Source organism: Nicotiana tomentosiformis, chromosome 3 (genome assembly GCF_000390325.3).
Source record: "Nicotiana tomentosiformis chromosome 3, ASM39032v3, whole genome shotgun sequence".
NCBI lineage: Eukaryota > Viridiplantae > Streptophyta > Magnoliopsida > Solanales > Solanaceae > Nicotiana > Nicotiana tomentosiformis.
Window position 1 is genome coordinate 34,892,067 of NC_090814.1, and position 15,265 is coordinate 34,907,331.

Here is a 15,265-nt window from a genome sequence, read left to right on the forward strand (position 1 = left end):
CAACACGTAAGTTTAACTCAAATTTCCTATAACTCAGTTCTACAATACGATTTAGATTTGGAAGAAGGGTAACCAACTCATAAATGCCCTGTAGTTCCCTGCTTAAACAAGACCATACTAGATACAGCTTGTAGACTCCTTAGGACATAACTGCTATGATACCAAGTTTGTCACGCCCGAACCTGGGGGCAAGACTGGCACCCGGTGCCTCACTTAACATAGCATACCAACTTGCGACTGAGGGACTCTGAACATACAATGTCATACTTTAGCCATGGGGCCATATTGCAAGACAATTTGCGAAGCAAAATATAAAATAGAACGGAAACTAGCTTTGACTAAACATCAATATAAAGATGGGCCGACAAGGACATCATAACTACTACAGCTGACAAACCAACAAAATATACATACAAAGCCTACAAGCCCAACATGCTGCACTAACTGACAGGATATGTCTACAAGCCTCTACTGATGGATGTACTGTGATCGGAACAGGGCCCCGACTTACCCATAACATATATACACAATATGTATACAAAACCTTAGACCCGGCAACTCCGAAGGATGTGGAGCTTACCGATCAGGCTGAACTCGGGCAACACCTACTTAGAAGGTCTACCCGTCTATCTATCTGAACCTGCACGCATGAACTGCAGCGTCCCCAGAAAAGGGACGTCAGTATGAAATAATGTACCGAGTATGTAAGACAATAAAATAACTGAAAGCTGAAACTGAACTGATAATATAATAACTGAAAGTACCTGGGAGTCAAAGATGATCTAGAGATATACTTACCTACTGATACTGACTCAACTCCTTCAATATAGTAAATAAAATAAATGTCCGGCCCTATAAGGCTCGGTACGTTTAACTGCTCGACCATACTAGGCTTGCTCATAGGCTCTCGGCCATACTAGGCTCTATATCTCGGCCATCCCGGGCTCGCTCATAGGCGCTCGGCCACAGTAGGCTCGGTATATAACTTACCATCTGATTAGAGGTTGCCCAATAAGGGGCTGCCCACCGATTATAGCTCGATGGTGGTGAAAATACTGTAATACTGTATATATATAGACCCTCTGCTCTCTTGACTGGAAGAAGACAATACTCAATTGAATATAAAAGTCCCGATAAGGGAGAATAATGTAACGTATGAGACTAGGATAATGTATACAAATTCGGGAGTATGAACTTCTCTTTATGCCTCGTTATCAAACACATGTAGTTACGGGATCACGCCAAAATGAAGGAAAGGCTTAGCCTTAACATACCTTATCACAATCTTTCCAATCACCAAGTTGAACTCGCCTCTTCGCACCTTAATCTACAACAACGATAATAATGCTATCATTAAGTTACGAAAGGTACAACTATCGTATAACGAACGACAAGCTTAATTTGTATTAAAACGGGCAGCATCTCCCCTATAATCCTTACCTCATCCAAATTCAAGATAACACCAACAATACAAGAACACAATGATAACAACATATATATATATATATATATATATATATATTATTTTCCAACCTTATATACAACACAAAATACTACAAAATAGCCCAACACACCCCAATCTCTTCATACACAAAACGACCACTGTAGTAGTGTCAAACAGCCCGAAAATGTTACGATGAACGACCAGCCCACCACCCTGCATTTATGTGGTGTTTCTCCACACCCTTCCTCCTCCAAAACACCACAAAACAGTAGTAAAACACGCAGCCCAACAGCAACACAAAACAGTCTGCTACAAGTAAATAACTTAAACTCACGGCTTCCGATCACCGTCCCGTGAGTTCTTACAAATATAGAACGACTTACCATGCATTTACAACAAGCAAAAATGGATGAAATAGAGCAGTAATCTTACCTTATTTGTTGGATAACTCAGCTCCTATCTTGGTTCTTCAAACTCTAGGTTTTACCTCCAATTAGAATTAGAAAGGGAGAGAAAATTAATTAGGGTTTGTGGGCAATTTTTAGGAGGATTTTTGCAGAGCTTATGTCTGGTTATTATGCCCTATTATCAGTATAATATATGAAGGAAATAGGCCTTTAAAAGGCCTCTTTGGATGACCCAAACTGGCCCATTTTCGGACTTTTATTTAAGCAAGTAGGTGACACACTTACTTGTCACCTAACAGCTTGCACAATCTCACATAAATGCATATATCGCTCTACTCTGATGTCGTATTCATAAACGGTTCAATGCATTAGAAACTAGACTTATAGATCTTCTATTTGATGGGTGGAATACCCCATAACGCTAAGTATATTGGGAGAAAATTGTAGCTACATTTGACCCAAAGTTTCAGTAATACTTATGAACGTAACTTGTGATGACTTTTATCGACTTCTGTTCCACAACTCGCTTGACTTCAAAACATAATGCACAACTATTATACGACTAACATAACTCATAACATAACCTCCTTATCATGTTTAGCACCCTAGTCTCACCCCAAAAGTACATGTTATAACATTCCCAACTTGTCGACTTTCGACGAAACATTATTTTCTTCAATTCCTTTAGCTTATGAACCTTCCAACCCTCTCTGTACTTGTTGTTCATGATCTTCAACATTTGTAACCTCTGAGGTAACATGATAACTTACTTAATATACTTCCAAATATGATCTCATTTTTTATCTTACATTAGTTTGCTTAAGACGCACTTTTACGTACGAAAATATAGGATGTAACATATTGCCTCCATTTTATGGGAGGTCCAGTTCAACAGAGAGGTCAGGCTATGCCTTCTGCACTAGTTACTTCACAACCTGCTCAACCAGCTCGGGGTTGGACTCAGGCAGTTTGAGGTCGCTCTAGAAGGGGGAGGTCGATCAGGTGGTGGTCAAGCTCGATGCTATGCTTTTCCCGCCAGGACAGAGGCAGTTGCTTCAGACGCAGTGATCACATGTATTGTTTCTGTGTGCCACATGGATGCTTCAGTATTATTTGACTAGGGTTCCACTTATTCATATATATCATCGTACTTTGCTCGTTATTTGGGTATGCCTCGTGATTCCTTAGTCATGCATGTTCATATACCTACATTGGTGGGTAATTCTATTATTGTGGACCTTGTGTATCGGTCGTGTGTGTTGACTATCGAGGGATTAGAGATGAGAGTTGATCTATTACTGCTTAGTGTGGTTGATTTTGACGTGATTCTAGGCATGTATTGATTATCACCATGTCACGCTATTCTGGATTATCACGTTAAGACCGTGACGTTAGCGATGCCGTGATTGCCTAGGGTTGAGTGGAGAGGTTCCTTGGATTATGTTCCCAGTATAGTGATTTCATACTTGAAGGCTCAATGGATGGTTGAGAAGGGATGTTTGGCATATTTGTCCTTTGTGAGGGATGTTAGTGCTTATACTCCTACCATTGATTCTGTTTTGGTCGTGCAAGACTTTTCGGATGTATTTCCTGCAGACCTGCCGGGCATGCCACCCGATAGGTACATTGATTTTGGTATTGATCTTCTTGAGGGCACTCAACCCATCTCTATTCCTCTATATCGTATGGCACCACCAGAGTTGAAGGAATTGAAAGAACAACTTCAGGAGCTACTTGATAAGGAACTCATTAGGCCTAGTGTGTTGCCTTAGGGTTCATTGGTCATGTTTGTGAAGAAGAAGGATAGTACTATGCGGATATACATTGATTACATACAGTTGAACAAAGTTACAATTAAGAACAAGTATCCATTACCCTGCATTGATGACTTATTTGACCAGCTTCAGGGTGCTAGAGTATTCTCTAAGATTGATTTGAGGTCTAGGTACCACCAGTTGAAGATTTGGGATTCTAATATTCTGAAGACGCCATTCAGGACTCGCTATGGTCACTACGAGCTTATTGTGATGTCTTTTGGGCTGACAATGCCCCAAAAATATTTATGCATCTGATGAACAATGTATTCAAGCCATATATGGATTCTATTGTCATAGTATTCATTGATGATATACTGGTGTATTCACACAGCCAGGACGTTCATAACCAGCATCTGAGGGTTGTAGTCTAGACCTTGAGGGAGAAGAAGCTTTATGTTAAATTCTCCAAGCATGAGTTTTGGCTAGATTCCGTAGCATTCTAATGGTGTCCAGTGAAGGGATCAAGGTAGATCCGAAGAAGATTGAGACATCTCAAAGTTGGCCCAGGCCGTCTTCAACAACTAAGATTCGGAGTTTTCTTGGCTTGGCCGGATATTATCACCGTTTTGTGAAGGGTTTCTTGTCCATTGCTGCACCTTTGACTAGACTGACCCAGAAGGGTGCTCCATTTAGGTGGTCTGATGAGTGTAAGGAGAGCTTTCAGAAGCTCAAGACTACCTTTACCACAACTCCCGTTCTAGTTTTACCTTCAGCATCGAGTTTATATATAGTTTATTGTGATGCTTCTCGAATTGGTATTTGGTGTGTCTTGATGCAGGAGGGTAGGGTGATTGCTTATGCTTCATGCCAGTTGAAGCCCCATTAGAAGAAATACCCATTCATGATTTAGGGTTGGCAGCCATTGTTCTTGCATTGAAGGTTTGGCGGCATTATCTCTATGGTGTGTTTTTTGAGGTATTTACAGATAATCGGAGTCTACAACACTTGTTTAAGTAGAAGGATCTAAATTTGAGGCAGTGGATATGGTTAGAGATGTTAAAAAACTATGATATCACAATTTGTATCATTCGGGAAGGCCAACATGGTGGATGATGCCTGAGCAGAAAGGTGGTGAGTATGAGTAGTCTTGCATATATTCCAGTTGGTGAGAGACCGCTAGCATTAGATGTTCAGACCTTAGCCAATCAGTTCGTGAGGTTAGTTGTTTCAGAGACTAGTCGGGTTCTAGCTTGCGTGGTTTCTCGGTCTTCTTTATATGAAACCATCAGGGAGCGCCAGTATGACAACCCCCATTTGCTTGTACTTAAGGACACGATGCAGCACAGTGATACCAAGGAGGTTTCTATTGGAGATGATGGGGTGTTGCGGATGCAGGGTCAAATTTGTGTGCCCAACGTGGATGGGTTGATGAGTTGATTCTTGAGGAGGCCCATAGTTTGCGGTATTCCAATCATCCGGGTGCCGCTAAGATGTATCAGGATTTGACGCAACACTATTGTGGAGAAGCATGAAGAAATATATAGTGGAGTATGTGGCTCGATTCATGAACTGTCAGCAGGTGATGTACGAGCATCAGAGGCTGCGCGATTTCCTTCAGAGACTTGAGATTCCCAAGTGGAAATGGGAGGGTGTTACCATGGACTTCGTTGTTAGGCTCCCACGAACTTTGAAGAAATTTGATGCAGTTTGGGTAATTGTGGACCGGTTGACTAAATCTGCACATTTCATTCTCGTTGTGACTACCTATTCTTCAAAGAGGATGGTTGAGATCTATATCCGCGAGATTGTTCATCTTCATGGTGTGCTGGTGACCATTATTTCTGATTATGGCACGCAGTTTGCATAGCAGTTTTGGAGAGCAATGCAGCGAGAGTTGGGCATACGTGTCGAGTTTAGTACATCATTCCACCCCCAGACGGTCGGATAGTCTGAGTGCACTATTCAGATCTTGGCGGATATGCTACGCGCTTGTGTTATGGATTTTGGGGGTTCTTAGGATCTGTTTCAACCGCTTGCAAAGTTTGCCTACAACAAGAGCTACCAATCGAGTATTCAGATGGCTCCCTATGAGGCCTTATATGGGAAGCAGTGTCGTTCTCCAGTTGGTTGGTTTCAGCCGGGAGAGGCTAGGTTGTTGGGTACTGATTTGGTTCGGGAGGCCTTGGAGAAAGTCAAGTTGATTCAGGATCATTTTCGTGCAGCACAATCTAGATAAAAGAGCTATAATGATTGGAAGGTTCGTGATGTTACCTATATGGTGGGAGAGAAGGTATTGCTCAGAGTATCGCCCATGAAGGGTGTGATGAGGTTTGGGAAGAAGGGCAAGTTGAGCCCTCGGTATGTTGGCCCTTTTGAGGTGCTTGATAGAATTGGAGAGGTGACCTACAAGCTTGCATTGCCACCTAGTCTATCGGGTGTCCACTCAGTGTTTCATATTTCTTTACTCCAGAAGTATTATGGTGACCCGTCCCATGTATTGGACTTCAGCACGGTTCAGTTTGATTGATATTTGACTTATGATGTGGAGCTGGTGGCCATTTTAGATCGGCAGGTTCGAAAGTAGAGATCAAAGAATATAGCTTCAATAGAAGTTCAGTGGAGAAGCCAGCATGTCGAGGAGGCTACTTAGGAGACCGAGCGGGAGATGCGGAGCAGATATCCACACCTATTTGAGACTCTAGGTATGATTCTAGACCCGTTTGAGGACGAACATTTGTTTAAGAAGGGTAGAATATAATGACTCGGTCGTTCATTTTGAGTATTGTAGCCTCGTTCTCCCATTTATCATTTCTTCTATGTTCATTTGTGGTTATGTGAATTGACGGGGTGGTTGGTTTGGTTCCAGGGATATTTCGAAGTGAATTGGGATACTTAGTCCCAATGTTAGAAGCTTTAGTTGAAAGAGTTGACCGGAGTTTGACTTTTGTGTAGACAAATCTGGAATGGAGTTTTGATGGTCCCGATAGCTTTGTATGGTGATTTTGGACTTAGGAGTTTGTCTGGATATTGATTTAGAGGTCCATAGGTAGCTTTGTCTTGAATTGGCTAAAGTAGGAAAGTTGAAGGTTTGGAAGGCTGATAGGTTTGACCGAGAGTTGACTTTGTTGATAACGGGCTCGAATTTTAGTTTCGAGAGTTAGAATAAGTCCGTTGTGTCATTTATGACTTGTGTGCAAATTTTGGGGTCAATCGGAGTTGGTTTGATATAATTCGGCAATGATTTTAGAAGTTGGAAGTTCATTAGTTTCATTAGGTTTGAATTGGGGTGCGATTCATAATTTTGATATTGTTTGATGTGATTTGAGGCTATGACTAAGTTTGTATCATATTTTAGGATATGTTCGTATGTTTGATAGGGTCCTGGGGGCCTCGGGAGAGATTCAGACTGATTTCAGAATTGTTTTTAACTTAGGATCTTGGCTGAGTTTTCTGATGACTGGTGTGATCGCACCTGCGAGATTGGGGCCGCATGTGCGAAGTCGCAGAAGTGATAGGCACGTCGCAGGTACAAAGTTGGCTGGTCTTGGAAGAGGCCGTAGATGTGAGGCTCTTTCCACATCTGCGAGCCCGCAGGTGCGAAGAAGCTGGCGCATAAGCGGATTTTGGGAAAGAGAGCTGGAGTCTTAGAAGTGAATTGTCTCCATATGTGCGGAAGCGCAAGAGTGAAGGTTGGACTGCAGAAGCGGTCCCGTAGGTGCGATAAGGTGGACCACAGGTGCATGAGGTCAGGAGCTTAAGTGCTTACCGTAGGTGCGGAAAGTTTACAGCAGATGCAGTTCTAGAGAAGCATAAGTTGGATCGTAGATGCGATTTCACTAGCAGAAACTATATTTCGAAGGGTTTTGAGTTTTCCACTCATTTTGGACTTGTGGAGCTCAGTTAGGGACAACTTTTGAGAGGGATTTCACTATAATTCAAGAGGTAAGTGACTTTTGATCATTTTTGTCCATAAATATTGAATACCCATTGATTTTTACACCTAGATTATGTGTGTTTGAGATGAAATTTTGCGGATTTTTTGTCTATGTACTGGAGAATATGATTTGAGGATTTGAGAGTCGATTTGTGGTTTGAATTGGATAATTTTGGTATGGTTGGACTCGTAATTGAAAGGGTGTTCGGATTTTGTGAATTTTATCGGGTTCTGAGGCATGGGCCAGAGGTTGAATTTTTGAATTTAGTTAAAGATCTTAGCATTATCGTATGGGATCGATTCCAATAGCTTCTATTGATTATATTAAGTTGTTTGTAACTAGATTCGAGTCGTTCAAGGGTTGATTCGTGAGGCAAGGGCTTGTTGGAGTAGTGAGTTGCGCACTTTGAGGTAAGTAACATTTCTATACTTGGTATTGAGGGTATCTATCCCTGGAAAATGTGTTATTTGTGTTGTGTTGGGTTGACGCACATGCTAGGTGACGGGCGAGTGAGCGTGCACCGTGGTAATTATGAACCGGTTGTTTCTTGTGTACCGTGTTGTTATCAAATCTTATTCCACCCATGAAATTCTTACTTGTTAGAGTAATTGGACTGTGATTCATGTTAGAAATCATGTTTAGGCTATGCGCTTATTTGGTTAAGACCTAATAAGGTTATGTTTACTGTTTTGAGTTATCTGCTTTAACTGCAATTATGTACTCAGTCATGTTTTTTTATTTGCATATTATATCTCAGTATCTGTTATCATTCGTTGTTACATCACATGTTATTATTGTTTGGACTGAGTGGTATGAGATTCTGAGACCTTGAGACTTGAGAGATTGATGACTTAGATGGGCTTGAGAGCCGGATTGTGTGTATTATTGTCGATCTGGCTGTACGACGCAACATGCCTTATAGGCTTATTGATTATTGTGGATCGGATTGTAAGCCACAGCATGCCTTATAGGCTTTATATTAGCGCTTGGGCAGGATCAGCCCCTCCGGAGTCTGACACATCAATAGTGAGCGCATGCAAAATGATATATACACGTGCTTTGGTGAGGGGCATTGATGCCAGGCACCCGTACAATGCTGAGTGATGGGTGGGCATTGAGATAGACAAATTAAGTACTCTGAGAGTGTGAGTACATGAGAATATCATGGTGATGCCTTACATTTGACACGCATATTTGACATGTAGACATAGAGATGTACCATTCCTTATGCTAGCTATATTTGACATGTTATTATAATTGTTGGTCTTAAATTGTGAACTTGCAAACATGTCTAAATTTATGTACCACGAACGAGCTGAATATGAAACTTTCTCTAAGTTCTTTACTGTCATTGTCATTATCTTACATGTGTTGTCATTATATTGGTTATGACTGTATCCTTCTGAGCTCGTCATTGCTTTCAGCCCAAGATTAATCATGTTACATACTAGGTATATTGGGTTGGTTGTACTCATACTACATTCTGCACTTCGTGTGCAGATCCAGGTACATCTGGATGCGGTGATTGCTAAATCGTTGCCGTACTTGCTTTGAGACTTCAAGGTAGCTTCTATGATGTCCGCAGACCTTGGCTCTCTTTCCTTTTATTATCTTATGTATTGTTCTATTTCTCAGACAGTTGTACTAGAGTTTTGGTTTATGCTAATAATTAGTAGTGATTATGTACTCGTTGACACCAGGTTTTGGGATGGTTGTACTAGCATTTCAGTTATTTTTATTAGATGTTTATGAGATTTTCTACTGTTGAGCTTATTAAAGCATGTTCTATTCAAATGTTTAGTTATTATGTGATTGTCGGCTTGTATAGGTAGTGTGTTAGGTGTCATCTCGACAGGTTGGGATTTTGGTTCGTTACATCGTGACGTTTGATGACCTAGAGGTCATATGCATGGACCTATGGGTAATGGATTTGTCCAGAGGTCCAAGGCTTCAAACGTCCCTTTCTCCATCACTTTTAGAGGGTATATCTTCACCCATTTTCCCCTCAGATTTTTTTATCATCTTTTTCCTTTGATTCCGTCATTAGTTTTCGTCAGTGTTCATTATTGTTCTTTCTCCTTTATAATTTTTGAATCTGAGAGAATTCAAATCTCAAACTCTAAGCCCCAATCTTTGGGCTGTAAATACCGGCTTTAATGCCTTCACCTAACAATGAACAAGTAGAAGAAAATGCAACTATACTAAAGTATAAAAATCTTTATCTATTACTCAAAATCATTTCTTCTTTTTCTCTCTTTCAATTCTAGTCGAGGTTATCTGTTCTTAAGCTGACTGCGGGTATTAATTCTCAACGGCTAAAGTGAAGAACCTAGTTTTCTACCCTAAGGAAGGTCAGTGCACCTTCATTCAATTCGTTTCAATGATTGAATTCTGTTTATAGCTTCTTATGTATAGTTATTATGCTTGATTAGTATAATGTGTGTTGAGTCTTATATTGACAGTCATGCTTTTCTTAACTTGTTAGCATGAATATGAGTATGAGGCATGTTGTGAGATTGGTTTACTTAGCATAATTATATTTCATAGCTTTAATATTGATCTTGCTTTGTTTGGGTAGACCTCTTTTAATTTGAAGTCATTTGCTTACTTGTTAATATTAGCTGTAAGATGGTACTTCTTGTCACTATGAGACTGTTATATTGTTGTGGATACTATGTTTATAAGATTTACCAGTATAAGGTCATGATAACCTGGTGAATTTTACACTGCCTTGCGTGTTAGTTAAAACACTATTGATCTAGATTATTTGTTAGCTTTAACTGCAAAATGCCATTCTTTCTTACCATATACTGCCTTGTTATAGTTGCCATGCTTATGCGTTTTTGCTGATCATCTTACCTTGTTTGATAGCTCTTGTTGTTCTCTGTTAATATGACCTTTGTGAAGTTAGTTTTAAGTCTAAGAATACTTAGCCTAGGCTGTTTGATATCCAATTAAGTTTAATCATGAACTATTCTCCTGAAGCTAGCTTAGTTTCCCGTAGTTCTAGTTCCTGATAATTTAGACTTACTAAGTGTAAAAGACATGTTTGTTATTTGAAAGCGAATAGTTATTGGCTTTGATTAATATCTAGAGGGTTATCACAAACAAACTTAACTTGCTTTGTTTACTTTAGGTTATAATTGTGTACTTTTTTATGTTTCTGCTTTTACTTCTTAAATGCAAGTACTAATTAAGTCTTTCTTCTTCTTTTGCATGAATACACTGGGCCAGCGAAGTTCATTGTGAACTCTGGCCCAAGATCACTGAGCTAAGCTGCCTACTCTCCTTATAGCGTCACTGTTGCTAAACTCTGACGTTTATTATTTTGAAATGGGCCTGAATACTTGTCATCCTATCATAGAGTCTAGATATCCACTCTATTTTATATTACCGTTATTCTTAGCCCACTTCTGTATATATTGAATTGCAAAACTAACACTGATATTATGTGCTTTGTTCTTTGCTCTGGTTGTTTAGAATCAACGATCTTACGATAATCAAAATCTCGTAGGGTATAGGTAAACATGGTTAAGATAATCTTTCATTTTATAAGGTTAATAATCTCCAAATTTGGGTATATATCAACTTTTTATCAATAAAGGTCTCTTTAGTCCACTTGTTTGTCTAACAACTTTTTCAGTTAAAGGCATTTGCAGAACCAAATCAAGTTAAACGAAAAAGATTTGGAAAAGGTTTTCGATCGAATCGCTTAGGCAAACTTAACAGCTGAATTCTTTTTTTGGTAAAGATAAGCAACACATGCAATTTGGGTCCAGTTTTTTCAAAAATAAAAGTTTGCTTTGAAAGCTGAATAACTTAAACCAAACGAGTCTTCTAAGCACGGTTAAGGTATACATTATTTCACATTTCTTTTGGGGCAGAATAGCCTAGTAGACCCCTGTACTTATTTCGGTTTGTCATCCTGATCCCTGCACTCCATAGAGTTTTATCTAAATACTTGTAGTTATTAAAACACACTACTACAAGAAAAAGGCTCATTAGTGACCAATATTTAGCGGCGGGATTGAAATCTAGTCGCTAAAAGTATACTTATAATGACTAGTTTTATTTTTGGTACCTAATTCTAAATTAAATAATGACGGGACTGAATCTCATCCCTATTATTATAAAACTCTCGTCCCTAATATGCATAACAGAGCGGGAGTGCGAGACTTGAGGTGCCGCCCAAAATTTTCTTCTAAAATTTTAATATTTTTATAATTATAAAGAGATAGAAACCTAGAAAAAGAAATAAAGAAATAGAAACACTTAAAAACATTCCCCAAGTCGTCATTTAGGAACTAGGGTTTACTCCCCGTCTCTCAACGTTTCTCTCAAAATCCCCAAACCCTCATCACTTTGACAATCAGTTCTAGTATTTCATCTAAATCTGTTCTTGATTTTATTGTTCAAAATGACGATTTCCATCATCAATCTGTTCACGACTATTCTACAGATTATTCAATTTTGCTAAGTTATTTTGGATAATTTTTTCCATCACCAACTGAAGTCGGATCTGTGCGATTGAGTTGGCATATTGTGATTCAACAAGTTATTTTTATGGCGAGGCCATATCTCTGAGCCGTTTTGTGAAGAAGAGCTCACGTGTTATTCATTTCAGCTTCCGCAGTGAGATGGGAAGGAGTTGTTTCATTGTGGTCCGAGGTGCTTCCAGGAGTATTAGCTTGAAATTCGTAAGTTTTGATTCCCATAATTCTATTCTCTTTATCTGCTTCAGCTATGCTTGTATATGTGTGTGCTGACAATTTTGTTTCTTGAATGCAAGATTTGATTATCTTTACGACTTGCTTAAGAGATGAAGTGTTCCAATCATCGGTTAGAGTTCCTTTCTTCCACTCACTATTTTAGACTTGCTGGATTTTGTTGTTAATGCTTGTGGGTTTTGATTCATTTCATTTATGGGGGCAATGAGTGATTTTTGGTATGTATTTTCATTGTTGCTCTTCATTTTGTTGATGGATACATGTTATCCACATTTTTGCTAAAATTGGGTGTTTATTTTATAGTGAGCTTCTTAATATTATTATACCCATGTCAAATATTGCTACTAAACACTCCTTTACGTACTAAAAGGAAGCTTTAATTAACATGATTATTGTACTTTGTTACCAATTGACATTAGGTGAGGTGCTAAACTGAGCTTGCTAGTCTACGGTGATTATCAGGTTCATGTAGCTTCTTTTAAATACGAGTGATAGTTATGTTTGCTAAAAGAAATTAAACTTGTGAATTTATTAGACAATGGCTATTTCAACTGGTGAAAAAACTGTTTGCTGCTAGTGCTCTAGTAGATGGATTGAAGTTACAGAAAAAAGTAAAGATTCATCCGCGCAAAGCCTTTGTGAAAATGATAGATTGAAATTGGTAATTTTAAATGTTGTTGTTGTATGGTTCTAAGACATGTTTTAAAGAAAATATTGAAATGTTAGGGAAACGTGGTATTAAAGTTGAACACCTTGAAGGAGATGTGTTTCTGGTTTCTCCACAAGGAGGTTGCTTGAATAAGTGAATCAGTGTTGTACTTGTAGTTCTATAAGATTTTATGAAGATATTTGATCTTGGTGCAACGGTTGTTAAGGTTATCTATTGATGAAGGTGGAGGTTCATTTGTGAGGGATGTTGCACTCTTGAAATGATAGACTTTCTTCTAACAATCTGAATCAATTTTTAATTTTTCCTTATTCTCTTTTATCCACTTTTATTGATTTCGTTGCTGGTTCTCAGTTTGTTTTTGCTACTCATGCAGGTACAATTTACTTTTGGACTGAAACTCAACCTTACACTCTATATCATGTTATAACCATTTAGTTGAAACTTTAGTCTTCTATTCTCTGCATCTCCGTGTCAGACGTCACTCTGAAGTTCGCATGTATCTTCATGATATAATTTTATAACAATTTGGGATACATTTCTTAGGTTCTCAAATATGATTTTATTTTTGTTGTAACACTGCAACGTTTCATGTAGTATATCTCAAACACTCATCTGGTTATGTACTCTTTTTACTTTTATGAACAATTTATACCCTCTGATATGGGATTATCAACAAATAGAGTATTCCCGACAAGGCGTGCATACCCAAAGCCATTTCCTCTTTATCTCTCACTTTTGTGTTTAGCAGCAATATCAAAGCTCACTGTGTGAAAGCCGTATGCGGAAAAAGGTACAAGAAATTTTGCTTTTTAAAATTCAATTATATGGAAGATAAATTCCTTTTCTTGATTCTCTTCCCTTCTCTTTCTAGGAGTAAGTTCAGTAGTTGAAAACAATGCCATTTGAAGTTAGCACAACTTGAGCTGAAACTTGAGAGAGTTAGACAGCAGGTCCAGAAATTTCTTTCACAAATTCTTGTAAAAATTATGTTTCTTTTACAAAAAAAATATCTATGTGTGTGTGCATTGATCATTAAGGAATTGCTAAATATTTTCTCACAAGTTAAAGGCTAATTGCAAGGACAACAAGTTTTAGGTTCAAGTATAGGATCATTGTCAATAGTTTATTTTTTATTTTTGCATCAGTAGATTTACCCTGATCTGTGTTACGTGATCCGGAAATTTTCTACATTGAACTGATAAGAACATAAACCCCTCACAATTTCTTGTTTATAGCAGAACCCAAAATCTGATTATGATAATGGGAAAAGTTATAAGGCACTGATTTTGATTTTTTTCTTAAACATTTATGTGCCAGATATTCTCTAAAGGAAGATGTACTTTAAAAGTGCAATTTGTTTGTTAGTAGTTTATATAACATAATGTTATTCGATCTTATAATTTGCATCCTATCTTTATATGTATTAAATAATGAGGGCTGATTCTCATTAACGCTATATTATGGACTTTGGATGATTCTCATTAATGCTAATGTTGAACTTAATCTTTGTTTCTTAGGTTGCGTGGCACTTACAACTTGAGGTGTAATATGGTAAATAATTATCTGTTTGTCTCCCTCTAAGCCTATGGAACCTATTTGTATATAATAAGATGTAGTTCTCCTTGTCATTGATAAAACAAATGCACTTTTTGAGTCTCTTACAGTGTTTTAGTTGCCGAGATGGCTATTTTGTGTTTTATTTCATAATGCAAGTTTCTTATATGACCAAAATATTGTTATATTGTAATTAGTTTATGAAATAATGTAGGTCTCGCAATTAGTTACTCAAACTTTCTGGTTGATTATTATAGTTTTTCTGAAGTGAATTCATTTCATACTTGTCATAGGTCTTGAAGACTTCAGTTTACAAGTGAAGATGTAGATTTTGGAGAATTCAAGTTGACAAGCTAATTATTATTTGCCCAGAACTATAGACAACAATTTATTTTATTTGCAAATGATGTTAATTTGTTTTCTTCCCAAAGGGTGTGTAAATGATACAGTACAAATGGAATGTTAATCCTTTCTTTTGTTATTTTACAAATATATATATGAACACATTATTGATAAGTTTGTCTATATGCATTCAGTATATACATTATGAATGGAATAATATTTCGGAAAAGCAGGACATAAAATACATTTGTTTAGGACCACATTTCATAAGATCTTTAAGGACCAGAAATATTCGTCCTCAAAGTCCTATAAGATTAGGACCTGTAAAATCTGGTCGTTGTAAATTAATAGGCACCAGATGCAGCATCCAACATTCTTTTTTATCATTCATTAGGGACCAGTAATGTGGTCCCTCAAAGTTTATTAAGG

At 38.1% G+C, this 15,265-nt stretch overlaps 1 long non-coding RNA gene across 2 annotated transcripts; it reads left to right on the top strand.

The window, feature by feature from the left end:
- Positions 1–11,726: 11,726 nt before the first annotated feature.
- On the top strand, positions 11,727–15,010 carry LOC104112471 (uncharacterized). 2 transcript variants are annotated; one of them, XR_689988.4, is made up of 6 exons: positions 11,727–12,240; positions 12,333–12,382; positions 13,314–13,730; positions 13,812–13,890; positions 14,458–14,491; positions 14,788–15,010. It is a non-coding gene; the product is annotated as an uncharacterized lncRNA (long non-coding RNA). The 2 variants fall into 2 exon arrangements; XR_689989.4 differs by lacking the exon at positions 14,458–14,491 and having other exon boundaries at positions 11,729–12,240.
- The last annotated feature ends 255 nt before the right edge of the window (positions 15,011–15,265 follow it).